Source organism: Lepus europaeus, chromosome 4 (assembly GCF_033115175.1).
Source record: "Lepus europaeus isolate LE1 chromosome 4, mLepTim1.pri, whole genome shotgun sequence".
NCBI classification, from domain to species: domain Eukaryota; kingdom Metazoa; phylum Chordata; class Mammalia; order Lagomorpha; family Leporidae; genus Lepus; species Lepus europaeus.
In genome coordinates, this window is record NC_084830.1 from 120,121,563 (window position 1) to 120,129,881 (window position 8,319).

The window sequence follows — 8,319 nt, forward strand, 5'->3', positions numbered from 1 at the left end:
CCTTACACCTGTTAGGATGATTATTACTTTTAAAAAGATAAGAAATATGGGTGAGGATAGGGAGAAACTGGAATCTTTTTGCACTCTTGGTGACAATGTAAAATGGCACAACTGCTATGGAAAACACCAGGTGTTCGAGCAATCAATCATTGGATATGGAGTGAGGGTCTCAAAGAGTTATCAGTTCACTGCAACATTACTCACAATAGCCAATGTGTGGGAATAACCTAAATGTCTATAGACAGACGAATGGATGAAGAAAACACAGTAAACAGACAATGGAACCTAATTTACCCATAAGAATGAGGAAATTCTGATAGCTGCGGAGTCTTCAGAAAGTTCATGGAAATTATGTATTACAAAAAAACTATGCATGAATTTTAAAATGTTTACACCAAAGTAGGCTAATGTTTTTGTTCCATTTTTCCATTTACTTTTAGAACCACCCTAATATGCAACAACAGGGATACACCTTAAGCACATTATGCTAAGGGAAGTATGCCTATTTCAGAAGGACAAATACTGCATGATTCCACTTACATGAGGTGTCTAAAGTAGTCAAATCACAAAAGCAGACAGCAGAACAGTGGTTGCCAGGGACTGCAGGGAGAGGTGAATGGAAGGTTGCCGTTCAACAGACAGAAGTGTTGCTTACACAGGATGACCAGGTTCTCAAGATCTCTTGCATAGCTTTGTGTGTAGAGTACTGTACTGTACACTCAAGTAATGTTAAGAGGCTGGATCTCATGTTAAGTGTTCTTAGCGCAATAAAAAAAGAAAAAGAAAAAAAATCATATGATCCAGCAATTCTACTCCCAGAAATACAACCCCAAAGAATTAAAAGCATAAACTCAAACACATATTTGTACACTAACATTCCATAGAAGCATAATTCACAGTAGCCAAAAGGTGAACCTAAATGTGTGTCAACAAATGAATTGATTTTAAACATGTATATGTACATGCAATGCAATATTATTCCCCTGTAAAAAGAAATTCTGATACATGCAACAACATGGATGAACCTCAAAAGCATATGTTACTACAAATATCTTCATGTGTGTTATAAAATATATGTATGTACCATTTTGTTGTGATAAAATAAGCATAATAATATTTACCATTTTGGCTCTCTCAATATACAATTCAGTGACATTAAGAATATTTACAATCTGTGCTCGCTTCGGCAGCACATATACTAAAATTGGAATGATACAGAGAAGATTAGCATGGCCCCTGCACAGGGATGACACGCAAATTCGTGAAGCGTTCCATATTTTTTAAGAGAATTGAAAATGAATCTTGATGTGAATGGAAGGGGAGAGGGAGCAGGAAAGGGGAGGGTTGCGGGTGGGAGGGAAGTTATGGGGGTGGGGGGAGAAAGCCATTGTAATCCATTAACTGTACTTTGGAAATTTATATTCATTAAATAAAAGTTAAAAAAAAGAATATTTACAATCTACTATGACTGCTACTTCAGAACTTTCTCATCATTCCAAAGAGAAACTCTGTACCCATTAAATAATGATTCGCAATTTCCTCCTTCTCCCAGCCCCTGGGAGGCTCTCTTCTACTTTCTGTCTCTGTGGAGTCTAAGTAAGCCAAACACTAAAGGACAACTCCTGTAGGATTCCGTTTATGTGAGGCACCTAGAACAAGCAAATCCACAGAGACAGAAAGCCATCTAGTAATCAGAGGTAAAAATTAAATAATTCTATTTTAATCTACAATATGAGAATTAATAAATAATATGAGAAAGCCCCTGTGTCCATGAGATTGTTGGTGAGGAATGGGACCTTCATGGGAACAAAGGTCATCCTGGAGGGCACTGTGTTGGCAATGGCCATGAAGCCACCCTCCCTCATCCTTTACCTTGCCCCTGGGTATACACACCAGCGAATGTTCATGCTGACTCTTAGATGACTTGTGCAAACTTGCTCAGCCCCCTGGAAACCCTAGATACACTCCTTTCTTTCTCATCCTACTGGCAGAGAACATGCTAGAAACATTAGTTAAATAATGCTTTGACAAAGGGAAAGAATTCAGAGGTGATGCCCTCGACTCAGCCTCATTGCATTGCTCTGCAACCCCCCCCTCAAGCCACCCGGGGAGTATAATCGTATAATCAGCCCATCATGAGGTCACTTCATCTAGTTCCGTGCCCCCAGTGGGTCCAATGCTTAAGGCAGGCTCAAGAACACAGAGGTAGGGAAGTAATTTTCTATTTTCTTTTCCTGAGACTATTTAACACTTTGATACAGGAGAACTAGTGAACTCTTGGATAGAGAAGGGCCGGAATGCTGGAGGGGAAACTGCTATGCTTTGTGACTACTTTCTAAAATACAAGTATAGATCCCTTTACTGACAATGTGCCCCATCCAAATTCCTTGAAAACCTCAGATCCTCCATGAGGATTTTAGGAGAACCTACCACCCAGGGCTGCGAGGAGGAACAAATGAAATAATCATTGTGACACTTCTAGCACGTTACCGATGGTCCATTAACATTAGCCTTATTCACAAAATGTTTCATTTTCTTTGCTCACATAACCTAGTAAATCCCTTTTTTGTTGACTGGACATAGCCACTAGGATAAAAACTGGACATAAAATTAGTATTTTTATAAAGGCAAACAACTTAGATATAATCCAGTATTATCCAGTCTATTTTTTCCACATCAAATCGTAATTTTAACAGGAAAAACAATAACTAAAACAGAGCTACTGTAGTGAAAGGGGTTCATAAAGGCACAGCTGCCCTCTCGCCCTTCTCAGGGAACTGGCCTGGCACAGCCCAGCACTTGCAACAATTTGGAAAGTGAACCAGCAGATGGTTCTCTCTCTCTCTCTCTCTCTCTCTCTCTCTCTGTCTCTCTCTCTCTATTTCTCTCTCCCCCACCTCTAACTCTGCCTTTCAAGTAAAGAAATAAAACTTTAAAAAAAAATTACTTGTACAGGGTCACACAGCTAAGCACGGACAAACTTCCTATGCTAGAAATTAGATCTAAGGGAAAAGGATCCCTCACTCTTTGTCTCTCTTTCAATCCCTCTCTCTCTCTCTCTCTCTGCCTTTAAAATTAAAAAATATTTAAGAAATAAAAATAAAACTTACGATGGAATATACAGAATAAACTACCCTTGATCTATGTGACGCCTGATTCTGAGCAGGGTAGAGAAACAGTGTAATGACTTGATCTGATAAAACACACAATTCTTGCCCCATGTGAGGCACAAGAATTAAGTGATTTTGAATGTTGAATATCCTTATAACTTCCTAGTATGGCATAAACAGCCAAAGGCAAAAACCAAGTGCCTTTGGTACACTATTCCACTGAGGGTTGGTGGTTCAATGGTTTAGTACACTCCAGATCTTCTTAAGTGTCTCTCAATACTCCATCAGCTGCTCTTGCAAAAACCTTCAAAAAGCTTAGTTTATAGTTTGAATTCTATTTAAAAGGTCTCACATCAAAACAGAGATGGGTTTCAACCAGAGTACAAAGGAAATTAAGTTTGGATTTACTCCCCTCCATCAGCCCTAACTCCCTCCCCCCCATTAACCCTGGACAGACAACAGGTTCTTGCCCAATGTATGCATTCAACAGAAAGGGAGATGAAGGCTTGGATCGTGTTAGATTTAAGATTTAGATTTTAGATTTAGATTTAGATTCTATAAGATTTATAGCATCGTGGTTTAAAAAATTAAATTTAGACAAAAAAGGGGGAATAGACATTTCGGGGGAAAATGGTCACTGCCAGGTGAATTGTATAAGTTGTAATGCCATGAGCATTTAGATCACAGTGAAATCATTGCCAGCATTTAGAAAAGGCTTAGAGAAAAAGATGGACCATGAACCAAGAGTAGAAATACTGGGGCCAGCGCTGTGACGTAGTGAGTAAGCTGCCGCCTGCAGTGCCAGCATCCCATATGGGTGCCATTTCGAGTCCCAGCTGTTCCACTTCCAATCCAGCTCTCCACTATGGTCTGAGAAAGCAGTAGAAGATGGCCTAAGTCCTTGGACCCCTGTGCCCACGTAGGAGACCCCGAAGAAACTCCTGACTCCTGGATTCAGATCAGTGCAGCTCCAGCCGTTGCAGCCAATTGGGGAGTGAACCAGCAGATGGAAGACTCTCTCTCTCTCTCTCTCTCTCTTTCTGCCTCTCCTTCTCTCTGTGTATAACTCTGACTTAAAATAAATAAATAAATCTTTAAAAAAGAGTAGTAACAATTGCATTATAGGAAAGGTGGGAGTCTATTCCAGCCAGGGGAAACTATGCGGGCAGAGAATCTAAAAAAACAAAAACAAACAAAAATGAAAAAACAAGATGCATGGAGATAAATGAAAAGGTTTGTCTAAGTTGTGTTCAAAATGGAAACTGAGGCCAAAGCACGCAGGTTCTTAAACAGGCTGAAGAGTTTGAACTTGACTTTTCTCTCTCCAATCATCAGTGACATTTATCTGACATAGCAATGGACTTGCCTTCTCATCCTTGCCTTCTCATCAACTCCATACAAAATTCATCTATTGGTAAAAACTGCATGTCAGCTGTTTTGAGAGATTGAAAGGTCACATCTAGGTACATCATGGGTGTTGAAATTTATTACTAGTGCTCATCAAGAATAGAACAATGAAGGATTGCAGTAAAAATGACAGCCACAACGCTTAGCATTTGTCAACTGGGCTTCATCCAAAAAGAATGATGGCAACATTAAGAAACTCAGACATCAAGTTTTCTTAATGCAGAAATGGCTGTGGAACAGTTGGAAGCCTTATAAATTATGTTAGCCAGGATAACCACCCATTGTATTTATACTTATGATCAACCCCAAGCTCTGAGTTCTGGTCTTGCTGTGGCCCACATTCACCCCAGCATTCATGGGCATGGTCGGTTACCCACACCCAACTCTGGCCCTGCCATAGGTCCCTTCCCAAACCAACTTGGTAGACAGAAGCAACCATGCATTCCCCAGTCTTGAGACTGTCACTGCCACAGCTTTTTCCACAACTACTGAGACCCATTTCTCATGCTAGGACCTAAAAGAAGCCATCATCCCACTTCCACTGCCACTGTTAACAGCAGAAGAAGATAAAAAGAGACCACACATCAGTGTCCCACTGGAACGAAAACCAAAGTAATCTAGCAAGCCAACAACCCACAACCAATGACACATCTTCAGGAAAATGTCTTCAGTTCAAAAAAGCCACCTTTGGAAAAGGGTGGAAACAACTGATCTGTCAGAACTGCAAATACTGATGCAGAGTTACAAGAAATATGAAGAAGCAAGGCAAGGCCAGTGTTGTGGCACCGCTAGTTAAGCCACCATCTTCCACGCCAGCATGCCATGTGACTGCCAGTTCAAGTCCCAGCTGCTCCATTTACAATCCAGCTCCCTACCAATGCACCTGCGAAAGCAGCAGCATACGACCCAACTACCCAACTGCTTGGGCCCTTGCCACCCATATGCAAGACTGGAATGGAGTTCCAGGCTCTCAGCTTGGGCCTGGCACAGCCCCGGTCATTACAAGCATTTGGGAGTGAACCAGAGCATGGAAGATCGCTCCCTCTCGCTCGCTCTCTCTCTCTCTCTCTCTCTCCCTCTTCCTCTCCCTCTCCCTCTCTCTTCTCCTTCTCCCTCTTTCTCTCCCTCTCCCTCTTTCTCTCACTCTCCCTCTCTTTCTGTAATGCTGCCTTTCAAATAAAAGAAAAAAGAAAAAACAAGAGAATATGATGCTGCCTCTAAAAGAAACCAAATAACTCATTACCATCAGACTCCAAGACAGGGAGATTTATGAAATGCCTGGCAACGAACTCAAAAGAATGATAATAAGGATACTCAAAGAGATAAAAGAGAACCCAGTTAATTAAAATTAGGAAATCAATGCATGATATAAGTAAGAAATTCAGTAAGGAGATGGAGGTCTTGAAAAATAACCAAAGAAGTGGGTGTTTGGTATAGCAAATAAGATGATGCTTGCAATGCCTGCATGCTGCATCAGAGTGAATGGGTTTCAGTCCCACCTCAGACTCCTGGCTCCAACTTCCTGCTATTGGTCATTCTGGGAAGTAGCAGTACTGGCTCAAGTACTTGAGTTCACCCCACCCATATGGAGACCCAAACTGAGTCCCTGGCTCCTGGCTTCAGCCAAGCCCGGCCCTCACCATTGCAGGTATTTGGAGGTAAATGAGCAGATGAAGACTCTCTCTCTCTCTCTTCTCTTTTCTCCCTCTGCCTTTCAAATAGAAAAAATAAATTATAATTTTGAAAAGACTTTTTTTAATGGAAAAGAACTGGGGCCAGCATTGTGGTATAGCAGGTTAAGCCACCCTTGTGATGGTGGCATTCCATATCAAAGTGCCAATGTGCCTGGGAAGGCAGCTGATGATGGCAGCTGATGTGGGAGACCAGGAAGCCTGGCTCCAGGCTTCAGCCTGGCCCAGATCTGGCTGTTGTACCCATTTGAGGATTAAACTAGCATATGCAAGATCTCTCTGTACCACCCCCCTCCACTCTGCCTCTCAAAAACATAGACAAATACATTTTTTTAAAAGATAAAGTAAAAGGATCCAAAAAAAAATCTTGTGAATGAAGAATTCACAAGGTCAAATAACAAAAAACGTAGCTGAGGGGCATGCACTGTGGCAAAGTGTGCTAAGCCACCACTAGGCACACCCTTATCCCATATCAGAGTGTCTGGTTTGAGTCCCAGGTAGTCTGCTTCTGATCCAGCAAACGCGATCCTGGGAGCAGTGGCTGATGGCTCATGTGGTTGGGTCTCTGCCACCCACATGGCAGACCTGGATGGAGTTATGTGATCCTGGATTCTCTGGCCTGGCCCAGCCCCTTGTTGAGCTCATTTGGGAATGAACTAGCAGATGAAAGCCTCTTCCCCCGCCCACATCTGCCTTTCAAATAAATAAACTTAAAAAAAAATACTGTTGATCAACCTTTTCCTATCCCTCTTCCACTCACTCCCCAGCCTCTGGTAACCAGCATTAATTTCTTTGAGACTACCTTTTTTAGACTCCTACGTGAGTGAGATCATATGATGCTTGTCTTCCTGAGCTTGGCTTATTTCATTTAATTTAATGACCATCACTTCCATCCATGTTGTCAATGACAAGATTTCATCCTTTTTATGACTAAGCAGTATTCCACTGTGTATATGTACCACACTTCCATTATCCATTATCAGTGGATGTACACTTAGGTTGTTTGCCTGTTTTGTGTCTCTCTCATGAAAAATAATTTTTTTAAAAAATGCAGTTGAAATTCTCAACAGACTAGATAAAGAAGAAAAAAAGGATGTCTGACCTTGAAAACAGGTCTTTTGAAACATCCCAATCAGACCAAAAGATAAAAGAAAGTAAAAGGAACAACAACAAAGAAAAGCACCTTTGAAATCATTGGGACACCAGTAAACAAGCAAATATTCAAAATTATTGGAATTCCCAAATAAGAGTAAAGGCATAGAAAACCTATTCAATGAAACAATAGCTGGAAACTTCCCCAGTCTGGGGAAATACATGGACATCCAAGTCCAGGAGACCCATGGGACCCCAAATAGACTTGACCAGAAAAGGCCCTCACTGTGACATACTATAGCCAAACTCTCAAGAGTACAACACAGGGGCTGGTGTTGTGGCACAGCTGATTAAGCTGCTGCTTGTAATGCCAATTTCCCAAGTCTAAAGGCCACTCTGAATCCCCAGCTGCTCTGCCTCCCACCTACTTCCTGCTAATGGCCCCAGAAGGCAAGAGAGGATGGCCCAGTTGCTTGGATTCTGCCCATACATGTGGGGACCAAGACTGGAGTTCCTGGCTCCTGGCTTTGGCCTGGTCTAGAACTGGCTGTGGCGTCACTGAGGGAGTGAACCAAAGGATGAAAGATTTCTCTCTCTCTCTCTCTCTCCCTCTGTTCCTTTGTCACTCTGCCTTTCAAATAATAAATAAATACTTTTTTCAAAAAATTACAGACTTCAGAGAATTCTAAAATCTGTAAGAGAAAAGCCCCCAAGTCACCTTTAAGGGTATTCCCATTAAAATAGCAAATTTTTCAAATGAAACCTTGCAGGCCAGGAAAGAATGGAATGATATGTCCCCAAGTTCTAAATGAAAAACATGCCAACCAAGAGTCCTTTACCCAGTGAAGCTATCTTTCACTAAGGAGGATAAAGACTTCCCAAGACAAGCACAAATTAAAGGAATTCATCCTGACCAAATCAGCCTTACAAAGACTCTTAGGAAACAAAGAAAGATAACTACCATAATGATACCACTAAGAAAAAAAAAAGTTATTCAAAATAAAAACAAGAGATATTTT

General features: G+C 41.3%; 1 non-coding gene across 1 annotated transcript; it reads left to right on the top strand.

Annotated features, from left to right (window-relative positions):
* Window positions 1-1,174: 1,174 nt before the first annotated feature.
* LOC133758915 (U6 spliceosomal RNA) lies at window positions 1,175-1,281 on the top strand. Its single transcript, XR_009865821.1, has one exon. It is a non-coding gene; the product is annotated as a U6 spliceosomal RNA (small nuclear RNA).
* The last annotated feature ends 7,038 nt before the right edge of the window (window positions 1,282-8,319 follow it).